This window comes from Manis javanica, chromosome 6, assembly GCF_040802235.1.
Source record: "Manis javanica isolate MJ-LG chromosome 6, MJ_LKY, whole genome shotgun sequence".
Classification (NCBI taxonomy): domain Eukaryota; kingdom Metazoa; phylum Chordata; class Mammalia; order Pholidota; family Manidae; genus Manis; species Manis javanica.
In genome coordinates this window covers 130,946,401-130,960,421 of record NC_133161.1, presented here as the reverse complement: position 1 = coordinate 130,960,421, position 14,021 = coordinate 130,946,401, and the positions used below count along the sequence as shown (strand labels likewise).

The 14,021-nt window shown below is 46.5% G+C and overlaps 1 long non-coding RNA gene across 1 annotated transcript; it reads left to right on the top strand.

Annotated features, from left to right (window-relative positions):
• The first annotated feature begins 9,418 nt into the window (after positions 1-9,418).
• Positions 9,419-13,750, top strand: LOC140850208 (uncharacterized). Its single transcript, XR_012132894.1, has 3 exons — positions 9,419-9,484; positions 10,314-10,373; positions 13,614-13,750. It is a non-coding gene; the product is annotated as an uncharacterized lncRNA (long non-coding RNA).
• The last annotated feature ends 271 nt before the right edge of the window (positions 13,751-14,021 follow it).

Sequence of the window (14,021 nt, the reverse complement as noted above, 5' to 3'; positions counted from 1 at the left end):
GTGTGTTGCTGAAATGTCCTTGTTTTAGGTTTGGGATTAAGGGGTAGGCTGGGAGTGTGTTTGCAATGAGACAACTTGGGAATACAACTAGAGCTACTAGGACAGGCCATTCCCACTGTCCTTGCTTCTTCTCTCCCTATCATCTTCATGAATTTCAGCAGATTCATTTGTGAGAAAACAGGCTTAAGAAACCTTAAGCAATGGGAAAGTAGACATTTAAATTTTTCCATTTGGTTCACACTGAGGCCAGAGAGGAAAGAAAGCAGCCCGGGCCACATCACATGGCTGCCAGTTCTCCTGCATGCTTTGACCCCCAGTGGGCCTGGAGAGCCCGGACATTTCCAGTGGGCAGAGGCCCTGCTGAGGCTGAGGTCTATAAAACCCAATCCATTCATCTCAGTGGTGAATGGTGACTCTCTTTGCTTCTCTTGAAGATCCCACAATTAAACAGGCAGAGAAATGTATTTCATAAAATATGTATATTGTTTGCTTTGTACAAAAGCATTTTAATTTCTCTTAGCTCAGAGCCAAGATGTGCATGGGAGGAGTAATCTTTCACTGCACATTAGAATCAAGCCCTGGCCAAGAGTACCTTCTGGGGCAAAAGCTTAATCATCATCATGTCTTCATTGTAATCACCATCGCCACCACCTCTATGCTCATCACCATCATCTCCACTATTTATTTGGTCAGTATATAATTACACATGAGTTCCACAGGAGTTCAGACTATGTCTTGTTCATCAAATCAGTTCTTTCACTGAGCGCAATGCTTCTTACATGCTAGATGCCAGATGATTATCAGATGTTGTAAGTGTTTATTAAAAATGAAAGAAGTTTCACATAAATTATGTTGTTTGTTCCTGAGTATAACCCCATGATAAGGGCAAGGTGGGTCCCATTACCCCCAAATTATATATAAGAAAGCTGAGCACAGATGGGTGACTGTCTTGTTCTGCCCCTGTCTTGGGGTCTGACCTCACAGCAGTCATTGTCCTCTGTGGTCAGGTGTTCCTTCTTTGGTAGAATCTGATCACTAGTTTCCCTTCCCCTACCTCCCTTCTGGCCCTGGCAGGAGCCTTTGCTTGGGGCCGAAGGTAGCCCTTAACCTATTTGGCTCCTGTGCTGTCAGACTTACCTCAGTCCATTGATAATGGCACTCTGGCAGCACCAGAGCCTGAGGAGCAAATTCTTCATTATTGGATGGAGCTGACATGCAAGTGCAATTGGACTAAATTGATTGTATTTTCCAAATCATCGCCCAGTTTCTAATTCTATCTATGAGATGGACTAATTTGAACAAGAATAAGCTTCTAAGTTGAGAATCCAAGCCCTTGACCATGAAAGGAAAAAGGGGCTCTGTGCAGTCCAGGCAGGAAAGAGATTTATGGGTCTGTTACAAGCCAAGGGGTTTTTCCAGAAAGGGTCCCTGGGCAAGAGGGAAATAGTGCACCATTGGGAGGGGCACCTGTCACTCTCCTCTGTGCTGCTCTGCTGTCTTCCACCATTACATCTGCATTGGGCAATAGTTTCTCAAAACCAGCTAAGTAGAGTAGTGGGCTTACATTCTGGCTCCAGCGGCCCCTTGGATAGAACCAAGGAAATGGGCAGAGGTAGATTTAAAACCCCTATAGCTCAGAACTAGAAGGAACCGGAGGTAATTCACCCAAACCCCTGCAGGATATGCTATTCTGTACAACACCCTCAGGGGTGCCTGTCTTAGATCGATTTAACCCGATGCCAGAGGCCCCGTTACCTTCTAAGACATCCCTTCCCTCTACGGTAGCTTTTTAAATCAGGAAGTTCTTTCTATGAAAACTGAAATCTGCCTCCCTTTAACTCTGTGGGTCACGTGCTCTAGTGCCTCTCAAAATTTAAAGTAATTAGGAATCTACTGATTCTGATTAGAATCTGATTAAAATGTAGATTCTGATTCAGAAGGCCTTATATCCTGAATTTCTGTAAAGTTCTAAGGTGATGCTGATACCATGAGTCCAATAATTTCTCCTTGAGTAGCCAAGTTCATGGGCACAAGACAGGGTAAGAGTTTGGAGGCAGCAGGAATGTCCATCTTTTCATTTCTTTTCATTTCCTATGTTCCATTATGTTCATAGTCAACAAGTTTTATAAAATCATAGGATGTCAAGTCTAGAAGAGACCTTCTCCTCCAAAAGAGATCTTGTGTAATTTTTTTCATTTTACAAATGAGGACACTGTAGTCCAAGAGGTCCTGATATTTCCCTAAAATTATAAGGCTGGCAGAGCTGAGAACAGCTAGAATGAAGGTTTGCCAAGCCAGGATCTTTTACTCTTAAATGGTGCTGACTTCAGATATTGAAAGTAAGGGGAGCAGGTAAGAGAAGGTAATAAAATGTGGTTCTCAAGCTGCTGGGGGAGGTGGACTCACAGGGGAGGCAGCTCCTTCCAGCAATGCTCTATAGGATTAAGACTAGAAGGTCTCAGGAGCTCCTGCCGGGGAAAGAGGGTGGAGCAGGAGAGATGCGTGAGAGAAATAAGGCATCAGAGAGGTGGGGAAAACATTCACGGAGAGTGGGGACAGGCAGAATGCAAAACATTCGGGACTCCTGTTAAATAGGAAGAGATATTGGGAGGTAGAGAGAAGAAGGAAGGGACTGAATCAGAGAAATGGTGTCAGAGAAAATGGGTGCCCCTCTCTCCTGTTCCTTTTCCCTAAAGTCCTCTGCCCTTTGGGCAGTATTTCCTGCTTGTAGACACATTTCCCCAGCTGTACATAATAAGCATCTCGAGGGTGAGGACCAGGACTGGTCGACCAGTACATTCCAAGCACCTAACCTAGGGCCTAGTGTCCAGTAGGTACTTCACACACATGTTCGAATGCATGAACGCCTTACTAAATAATCAGAAATGGGAGGCAAAACTTAGGACTACACGGCCTGATAAGGAAAGTCTGATTACTGTAGTTATAAAAAAAATGTCTTGATAGGAAAATGTGCTAATGAGACCTAGGATAAAAAGAAGATTTGATGGATTTTGGATGTGCATGATGAGGGACACTGAGGAATTAAGAGGTTTGTGGATCAAAGAAGGGGAATAGCAGAAAGAGAATCAGATTTTTTAGGACAAACCAAGAATTCTGTTTTGGTCTTTAAGTTTGAGATGGATATTGAGTTCTGAATAGAGAGTATAAGTATGAATTCCGAATAGACAGTTGGAAATGACTGGTCTCCCCAGATTAAGAAAAACTGCTGGAAGCTGCAGGGCTGGCCTGTGTCCCTCTCCACCCCGGAGGCTGAGAGAATCTCACTCTAGCTGCATGGAATAGAATCAGAGAGCCTTCCTTCTGGAGCCTGGGCACAAGACAGGATGAGAGTTTGGAGGCAGCAGAGATGTCCATCTTTTCATTTCTTTTGGACTGAGAGTTTATCGCCAAGACTCACAGCAATGCTGCTTTGCCTCTGCTCATGGAAATTCAGTATCTTGAAAGCACCATGAAATAAATATGGGGTAGCAAAGGAAAACTGAAGCACAGTGAAAAGATCCCTTCGGCATGAGGGAGAGAACAATCAGAACACGCAGGGTAGGTGCCTCTGCTAGAGGCCACAGGGGGGAACAACAAGAGTGACTACAGAACCCAAACACCTAGGGAGATGAAATCACAGCATAGTGGGGACTTTCTAGGCTCGGAAGCCATGTTTCCAAACTGAAAACTTCAGTAGCTGGATTAAAGAAAATGCCAACTCCTGAGAAGCAAATTAGTGTCTTAGAAGATCAAGTGGAAGAAATATCTCAAATACAGGGTAAAAAATAGTTGGGAATTATGAGGAAGAAAAAAAGAGGGAAGTGGAGGGCAGATTCTGGAGACTTCACATGTAAGTAGCAGGAGCTGCAGAAGGAAAAGAAGGAGAAAAGGTAGCAACACGGACATTTTTCTTGGTTTTTCAAAAATCTTGAATCTGAAGATTGAAAAAGCTCATTGAGCTCTAGTTACATCTTTATTACCTCTCCCTCAGTTCTAGACAGATGAGTACCCAGTCAACACTGACCCTGAGGGAGCTCTGGGAGAGGTAGGGGAGTGGGGGAAGGGAGGATGTGGCTTCAGACCACGTTTCTGCTGTGAGTGGCAGGACTCACCTGACGTTCATGGATCCAAGAACACAGAAGGAGCCCAGTCCCAGATGAATGTCAAAGGAGTTAGCTAGGGACCAGTGTCTGGCTTCAAGCTTAGGCTCAGTGGTCTAAGGGAAATGGGCATATTCCGGGCACCTGGGGCTCCCCTCCACTAGACCGCATGCTCACTTGCAGGTGCCCAGTGTCCCTGAGTGACCTAGGAACAGAGCACAGGGCTGTGGAGAGGCGTGATGAAACCTGGAGCTATGATTCCATGCTGCTGGCCCAGCATCATGAGTGTGTGGGGCAGACGTACCCCAGCACCAATCTGCATCTTCCCTGAGGTTGAGGGACCAGGCAGAGCTCTTCCTAATAAGCACATGGGGACCACACCAATTCACCAAACAGAACAGGCTTTTACCATAAGTGCTGGAGCTCTGGTCACCCTGAGAGTGACATACCTGCTGACCAGCTGGGATCCATCCATTCCTGGAGGCCAAAATGATGAAGGGTATTGAGGAGCAGGGGCGTCAGGTTGGGGCCATGTCCACCATGAAAGGTTCTGGATCTTTTCACATGGCTGGGGCATTTAGAAATTTCAATGTACCCTCTCCAGTAGGAAGGCTTAGGTCAAAGGTGCTCCTTCTGTGTTCCCTAGTGTGCTGAGAGCATGGCAGCAGGAGGGGCGAGCAGGCAAGCAAGCACAGGGAACACCATATAATTCAGCCTCCGATGTGGGTTTGGAAGACCTGTCAGAATGCAGAGGTCATCTGGTTAGCAGCCTCCACTATTCTAGGCTTGTGCTTAGGAATAATAGTCATCTTAGCTAATGTACATATCATCTCATACCATTTACAAACCACTGTCTAACACACTATCTTCTTATTATGACTATGTTACATCTTTGAATTGCTTCCATGAGAGAGGTAGGGACAGGGATTACTATGTACCCATTTTACAGATAGAATAAGAGAACTGAGGCTTTTTTGTAGATGAAGAAAATAAGGAACTGTGAGGCTCAGTTGGTCCCAATTCTTCACCGCTCCCTGAATGTACACCCCTGTCATAGTCTTGCTGCAGGCAGTATGGTTTCCTGTTCTTTGACTCGGGGCCTGTCTATGTAACTTACCTGGGACATCGGAATGGGGTGGAAGTGACATCAAGCCATGCTGAAGCCAGGGCTTAAGAGGCTCTGTAGACCTTTGCCTTTTTCCACCTGTGCCATAGCTGTGAGAAGAGTTATTGCCCCTTGGCCTGGGCCCAGAACCTGTGGACAGGCCCCAGCATTTGCAGGCCTGCAGCCTGAAGCTGAGTTGCCCTGTTGGGCTGCAGATCTGTGACTACAAATGGCCGTTGTTTTAAGCCACTAAGGTTTTGTTCATTTGTTTCCATTACGCAGAATTTCTATAGCAATAGCCAGCTGAAGCTCTGAGACGCAGTGTCACCAAGTACTTCTTCAACTTTTGTCTGCAAAAGGTTCACTGAGATTCCTGTGGAAACACAGGCTCACTGGACCCCAGGAGATTCAGATTTACTAATATGCAGAAGGGCCCCAGGAATCTTCATCCTGACTTGATGCCTTGAAGCTCTGTGACAGGGGTTTGCCTTAACACACTGAACGGGAAAAGCCGCACTGCTTGCCTCAGTGGCCCATGGCTGGTGGGAAGGAGTGTCGGAATACATTTTTCAAGATCAGGGCTGTTGGCCTCAGGGTGCAAATATTTCTCTCTATGGTCCAGCCAAGAATCCTGTGTGCGTGTGTGTGTGTGAGTGTGTGTGTGCACGTGCACTGGTGGCATGTATGGGGTGCAGCTCATTATTTTTGTGACCTGGGGCCCTACTCTGTGTGCTGTGAACTGTGGAGTTCTAATCTAGCAAATTATTCCAGGAACGTGGCTAATGCCGTGCTCTGAACTGCTTGCAGCTGCAGCTTCTTGAAGAGAGCTGCCCCTCCCAACACAGGCACACACACACACAGACACACACACACAGACACACACACACACACACACACAAAAGACGGCACTTTTCTTTCTGCAAAAATCAAATTGGCCTCCTTGTTGCAGGCTCAAAGCAGCTGTTTATTTGTTGTTTTTGTGTTTTCAACTGTTGTGATGAGGTTTGCTTCTTTTTCCTTTAACTGAATTACATGTCATTTAGCTCTTCAGTGCAAGCTGCAGAGTAAGCTGGATTCTTCTGTCATGTGGGCTTCAAATTCCTTCTCTCTCTTACAATCCAGTTAGACCAGCACAGCCACACTGGGGTCCTGAGGCTCCTCAAGGAGAAAAGCCCAGAAACACGAGGTGTTCTTTTGGCCCAGTCTGATGCTCTCCCCCATCTTCCCTCCCTGGGAGGACAGCTCTGGACCGAGGTAGGAAGAGAGCAGCATATTCTTTCTCCCAAACGTGTCCTCTGCCCATGTTCTGTGAGTGTTCTGGAATGTAGGGTCTCAAATCTGGTCCATCTTTTGCATATGGGTCTCTTGGCCACATTGCCTTGGCCTATGGTATCTGATGAGTACAAGAGAAAGAGAATGGAAATAAATTTGCTGGGACTGGGAGCATACAGAGACCAAATGCTTTCAGAACCTTTCTTTTAACTCTTCAGAGCCACACTAACTTGAAGGGGCCAGAGAAGCTCACCATTAGTCAAATGCTCCTTCCATTTTCCTGCTGCTGAGCCCTGGTGTCCACTCCTGCCTCTTAGTCCTGTTCCTGTCTCCAGGCAGGACCATTCCTAGACCATCCCTATCACCCACGGTGTCTGGAGGAATTGCTATTCCCTTTGTAAGTGATTGACTTGCTATGTGACCACCAGCAATCACTTCCCCTTCCTGAGTTTGAGTTTTTTTTACATTGAAATGGGGTAGATGGGCTTGGTGAGCTGTGTATAAGACACTTTTAATTCTAGATGTCTTTGATTAGCATGTATGACTATGTCTAAACCTAATTACTTCTTAGTAATTCTGTGGGGGAATTTGTTTAGCATTGTCTGCTTAGCATTATGGTGATAAAGAACCTTGATCTTCAGGTAGATTGGGCGTGGTAGTAGGCTTGATAGCATTCAAGGGCCACTATCAAGGGAGATGATGGAAACAAGGTCTCTTAGATCTGAGGTTTTCTTGACAGCAAAATATCAGGATTATGAGTTAAGAGACTGGGCAGCTCAGGGCAGTCCACAGAGCAGGTTTTAGCAGCAGGGAAGACAGCCAGCTGGATCCCAGGGGCCATGGAATGGGGAGGTGAACTAAAAGGTTGGCAGGTGGGGGAGCTTGGCACAGAGGTGCCTGGAGAAGGTCAGGCTGGCAGGAGGCTTATGCAGAAAGCTCTGGCGGATGCAGCAGGAGACCAACTGTATGAACTAAAGTTTCCCAGTTCCTGGAAGGGGGTAAGCAGTGGGTGTGCCAGCCCTAGAGGCCTAGAAGAGACAGGGACTCACCTAGGAGGGGCAGGATGAGCAGTAGCTGAGCATAGTATCTGGGGCCCACAGGCAGGCACTGACACACCCCTGCCTAAGCCGGATCATGGGGTGTGAGCATCTGCAGCTTCGGGGACCTCACACACTCTCAGCTCACCTTCCCTTTCCCAGATGTTTGTCAGGCTGCAGTCCTGCTGCGTGAGATGGGGCTGGTGCTCCCCAGGATCCTGGGTGGGGGTCGAGGGGCAGGGGACCCCCTCCTTCCTGTCCTCTTCTGTACCTGCACATTGGCAGGGTCAGTGGAAGTCCTGGCTTAGTGGCCTGGAGGGCTTATAAACTGATGACGACTCTGTTCTGGAGGTGCAATTTGCTATTCCCGAGCCCCCACCCCCAAATAAATTGCTGCTCTTCACAGCAGGATTAAAGGATGCTTTTAATAATAATGCAAGAAGGTTATACATTTTTCCTCAGTCAAGCCTCTTATGAAAAAATAAACCAAAAACAGAACTCTGGATACAGGAATGCTATTTTTAGAAGCAGCAAACCAGTGTTCTCCCCTTACAGTGGGAAAGGAAGGACCTGCACTCAGAGAGGCCCTCCCAGGAGTCCCACACTTCCCTGCGTCAATACCTTTCAGGGAAGTGTTTTCCTTTTAGTTAGCAGGCAGGGAAACAGCAAGTCAGAGAAGCTGAAACAGCTGCTGGAGGGTGCACAGCTATAGCGGGAGGGCAGCAGGCCCCATGTGTTTCTGGTCCCAGCTGAGAGGGGGGACGTTACCTCCGTCCTGACCCTTTCATTCCACCAGGAGAAGCCCCCACCTTCTGGGAGGTGTCCGCTCGTGGGGCTGCCTGGGAAACCGTCTGGAGCCAGGCTCTGCTCTGCTGTCCAGTTCTACTGAAGAGGCGCGCAGGGATAAAAGCCAGGAAGATTCTTAGACGATATCCAGTCCAGTGGTTTACATACTTGATTTTCCCAAACAATAATAATCTCCAGTGTTTACAACAGATAAAAGAATTGCTGTTCCTGCTTCAAGGGGGTTAAGCCCTGGGGTTGGGGGTGAGGCAGGCTGTGGTGGGGGCAGTGGTGGGTCACCTCTTCCTGGCTTCCCAAGTACCTCAGGGAGCTCCTGAGAGCCTCAGAAAAACCATGGACTGTACCATGCACCCATTTTGTGGGTATGGAGACTAAGGTTCCAGGGGATTTGCCCAAGATCACACAGCATCTGAGAGCTTGGAGCAGGGCCCAGGTCTCCTGGTTCATTCTATGTCCCTTAGTGGCTCAAGATAGTATGCCTGGCCAAGATGGGCTCTGAGGAAACCTCTGCTCTCTGCAGAGACCCGAGGCACTGGGTGGGTGAGTCTACAGCCCTTCCTGCCCCACCCCACTGCCCCAGGTTGCCCAGGACGCAGAACTTGCTGTGGCACAGTAACCTGCAATGTGCTTCTGGAGCTTGGCTTGGGGGGCTTCCTCACAGCCCGGCCGGGAGCACGGATGCCTCCACCAAGAAGCTGGACCTCTGCTGTTGATTTCTCATGATTGTGTTCATTTCAGTAAATGGGGTCCTTGAATGGGCTACCATGTGTGATTTAGTTCTTATCCTCATTTTTCAGATTTTGGTTCGAAAATACGGTTGCTGTAGGTAGATGACCTCAAAATTGAGGAATCTCCTGGCAAAAACAGGGCCTCTGTCCCCACTGTGGGATGCCGTTCCCGAATCAGGTGTGGCCCACTGCTGAAGTCCCCCGTTTCCTGGCAGTTCTTTTCCCTTGCCCTTCTCAGTGTGCCAAGCCCCACCCCCACACTGTCCTGCTCGCCCCCAGCTGCTCTGGGCCCTCAGCACGTGACATTGGGGGGAGGCGCGTCTAGGTCTGTCTTACATCCAGTGCCAGTTATGAGCAGGTGCTGGAGACACACAGCGAGGAGGTGCGGTCTGCTTGGTCATGCTCCTGGGGGAGGGGACATGTAAGCAGTATGGTGTGGTGAGTTCTGGGGGCGTTCTGGGCTCATCAAACTGCATCCTGAAGAAGGCCCTCAGGAGAGGGAGACGGGGAAGGTATCCTACAGGGAGTACGGCAGAGCCCAGAGCCCAAGGGACATATCAGCCCCATTTAACTTTTCTTAGAGTCAGGGAGTGTATCTGAGCCCTCTGATCCTATTTTCTTGAAGACTAACATTGCAGTGAAGGAAACCCACTGTTGGAGAGTCCCCGGGGCTCCTGCACAGAGGCCGCTGCCCCGCTGAGAGAGGCAAAGATGAGCCAGAAAGTAGCTCATGTTCGCTGCCCAGCGATGGAGGACACCCCCCGGGGAAGGTTAACATGTCATCATTAGCTCCTGCAGCAGGAGGCGACCTCCCTCCCGGACCCAGGCCCCCTGCGGGACTGGCTCTAAGGACAGGAACTGGGTGCTCATTAGGTGAAGCCACTCCTCAAGTAGCCGCATGGCGTCCCCAGGCCCCGCTGGATCTGTAGAGAAGCGCCCTCCTCCATTTTTTAAAAATCTGGCTTCTTGCCTTTTCATGGCACTTTTCAGTGGATAAAGAATGTTCACATCTGTCTACTGCTCTCTTGTCTGCTGTGAGCATTATCATTCCCCTTCACTGCTGAGAAGGGGGAGATTCAAGAGAAGATCCAACTTACCCTGTTAACAAACAGGTGGGGAGCCAGGATTTGAATTGTTTTTTTGACAGTATCTCTTTTTAGTTTATCTCTGCTCCTGGGTTGGGAAGAGGAAAGGAAGAAAATAATATTTATTGATTGCCTCTCATATGGAGACACTATCTATATGAATAATAATTCCTACTTTATAGGTGAAGACTGAAGCCCAGAGGGGTTAAACAACGTGCCCTATGTTGCTCAGCTGCTGAGTGGTGAGCTGGAATTTAGCTTCAGGCTTCATTTCATTGTATCTTTCTTCTTTCCATGATATTCCCGATACTTCTGGCTCTGGGATAGGCTGGGTCCCTTCCCAATCTCTCCTCTGGGTTCAGGCACAGTGTAGCTCCCTTAAGTCTGCATGATGGAGCTTTGTGGGGGACTCAGCTATTTCCTTTATTTTAGCCAGAACCACATTTGGGGCCCCCCTGCAAAGCCTTATTTGTTTGGGTTAGTGGGTGTTTCAGAATTAGAACTAATTTCTGCAACAACAAGAACCTGGACAATGACCCCTTCTAGGTATCACCAGAAGTCACCGCACAGCTGACTGCAGTCCATGCAGCGGTAAGGGGACTTACCCTGAGACTGGCAGCCTGCCTGCAGGGTCCAGAGCCCTGGGCATTTCCAGCCTACTGCACCCTTCAGTGATACGCTGTCCCTGTGCCTGCCCTCCCCAGACCCTCCTGAGTCCTGTGGCTTTGGCTGTGTCTCCCATGCTGGATCCATTTGACTGGTCATTGAGGGAAAGAGGCTGGCCGGACCATTGTCATCAGCCTTGATCCCAAAGAGCAGGGGGCAGTGTGAGGGCCGTCTGACTCCTGGCTTCAGCATCGGCACAGAGGTCCTAGGATTATGCTCCAGTGTCCTGTAGGTGTCTTAGGCTTGACCCTAAAGGTCATTGACAGGAATGCTGAAGATAAATTACATGTCATATAATTAGGGTTAAGGGCCAATGAGTGAGATCTTCCAAATTTTGCTAATCAGTAAGCAAATGTAGGCACAATAGTTGTAGATGTGGCTGGTAGAAACTCAGAGAACTAAAGGAATTTCAGGACTATCTAATACAACCTATTCACGGATGTAAATAGGGCAGCCAGAGAGGAGACGTGGTATCCCTGATCACACAGCTGGGAAGCAGCAGAGCTGAGATCAGGATTCATGCTTACAGGTGCCTTTTTTTTTTGTAATTATGCCATGATGTTGCTACTTTGTATATTCTATTTCTTATCTTTATTTTGGCCCAAGGTACCAAATTATTTCAGATCAAAATGTTCATTTGGGCTCTAGATTAGCTGCATAATTGCTGTATGGATCTTCTGCTGGCAGCTCTTTGCTGGCAGGGGCCAGGCCCTGCCCTGTGACCTCTATTTCTGGGGGAGACATGCCGGAAAGGGTGAGTGCTCACTGGATCCCGCACAGCTCTCTGCCTGCCCACGTGCCCCACCCACACCAAATACAGAGCTAAGAAAACAGCTAAGAATGAGAACAGAGGAGTTGAATTATGATAGGGAGGTGTGTTTTACCATATGTTAGAACATATCAAAAATCATTACTAACCAAGGCAGTATAGTAGCCAAGGAGGAGGAGAGGGATTTATATAGCGCAGAGTAACCCAGATAAGGGTCCTGATAGCTTGTAGGAGGTCTGGCATCTCAGCAAGGGGTAAGCAATCAGGTACTATGGGGAAAAATGACTTGTTCTTTGGGAAAAATAAGCTTTTTAGAACTTCACTTTATACCATATGTCAAAAGGGATATATGTCAATGGGAAATTGAAATTAGAAAAAAATGTAAGTCTGTGCATACTTTGAAATAAAAAGCATATTTTAGACATAAAAGTAATAAAAGAAATAACAAGAATTTGATGATTTTTGAAAATTCTGTACATCAGAAGTGTTCTATAGAGAAAAGGAAAATGTAATGGAAAATGTTACAGCTATCAAAAACAAAGAATAAATTATCTGAAGAGCTCAGGCCTATATTGGGAAGAAAAATATTAAAACCCCATAAATAATAAAGATAATAAGTGGGCAGGTTGAAATACCAAGGTCTAAGAAACATATTAAAAAGGTTAATTCTTCCTAGAATCAAATAAGTGCAAATTAGTGAAAATGAGTTCCTATTTTCACTTACTAAATCAACAAAGATTTGAAAGATATGCTTTTGATGTGCTTCAAGAACTGAGGACATATTAGCAGCTTTCTCATATGCTGATCACTGATGGCAGGACTTTACAGCAGTGTGAGCACATGTATGAGAAGTCTTTATATATGTTCAAACCATTTGATTAAATAGTTCTCCTTTGTGTTTGAGATTCATGCACAAGGATGTTCATTCTAGTGTTACTTATTAGAATCACAACCCAAATATTAATTCCCTCTTTAAATCACTTATTCCTTAAATATCAAGACCTGCTATGTTCTACACACCATATTCAATATTGGGGATATGCTGGTGACTAGAAAGTACAGGGTTCCTGCAATTTGTGGAACTTAGTGTTTACTGGAGAGAAAAGAAACAAATGAGTAAAACAATTAAGAATTGTTTATCATTAAAAGAAAAAATTGTAACTGTGAGGTGACAGATGCTGACTAAACTTATTGTGGCAATTATTTTGCAACATATATATATACATATATAAAATCACTATGTTGTATACCTAAAACTATTACAATGCTATATGTCAATTATAGCTCAATAAAACTGGAAAGTAAGAAAATAGAGGATTGTTCAACTATGGTATACAACCATGCTATAAATATGGTATGTCCTTACACTAAAATATTATGTGACCTTTAAATGTGATGTCTATAAAGAATGACATGCATCCATCCAACAAATATTTGTGGAATACTTAATATGTACCTGGGACTATGGTAGGCATAGAGTATACAAATGTCAGGGACTATGGTAGGCATAGAGGATACAATTGTCAGGGACTATGGTAGGCATAGGGGCTATAATTGTGAGGGACTATGGTAGGCATAGAGGATACAATTGTCAAAACAGACACATTCCCTGGCCTCATGGCCCTTACATAACCAGGAAATTCTATTACTGCTGATAAGGACTTTGGTACAGGACTAAGGTAGCCGATAGGAGAGGCTGTTACTAAAAATATGAGTAGTCAGAGAACTCTGCCTAGAAGAAATGTCATCTAAGCTGGGACACCAAGAATGAGTAAGAGTTAGCCAGATCAAGGGGTCAGAGGAGAATTCTGCTACAGACCGGCATCAGGAAGTGCTTAGGAAAAAGGTAGCATACACAATTGTACATATAACATGACACCAATGGTATAGAAATCTGTAAAAACATACCAGGAAGAAATATAGTACTAAAATGTTAGCAGAGGCCGATGGAATTATATGTGATCTTTATTTCCTGCCTGATTCCTTTCTGTGGAAGTCAGGCTACTGATTTGTTCATGCATAGTTTTCTCTTCCCTGGTGTCCTCAGGTAAATACTGGAGAGTTGTCTGGCTGGGCCCCTGGGCAGGGCAGTTGCTACGTAGCACAAAGCAGAGGGGAGTCATCTGGGCTCCAAGGCTTCAAGAGAAGAGGCATATCTTCTTAAGAAGGTGTCCAGAGCACCACACATCACCACCTGCAAAGAGAAAGTGGAATATTGTATTTTCAAGATGAACTGTTTAGGAGACCTTGGTGTTTCCATTTTGTTTTTGATAGAAAAGCCTCTCTCTGAATAAAGAGCAGCAGCCACTCCCTGGGTGAGTGCTGCTGGACTGTGTGTGTGGGGGCGGATGGGGTGCAGGGGTGCTTTGTAAGCCTCTGAAGGGCAAGGAGGCTTCCCTGGGCAGCAGGCTCACCCTGGAGATGGGTGCTGTCCTGCCATCCCTCGCTGCGGAGC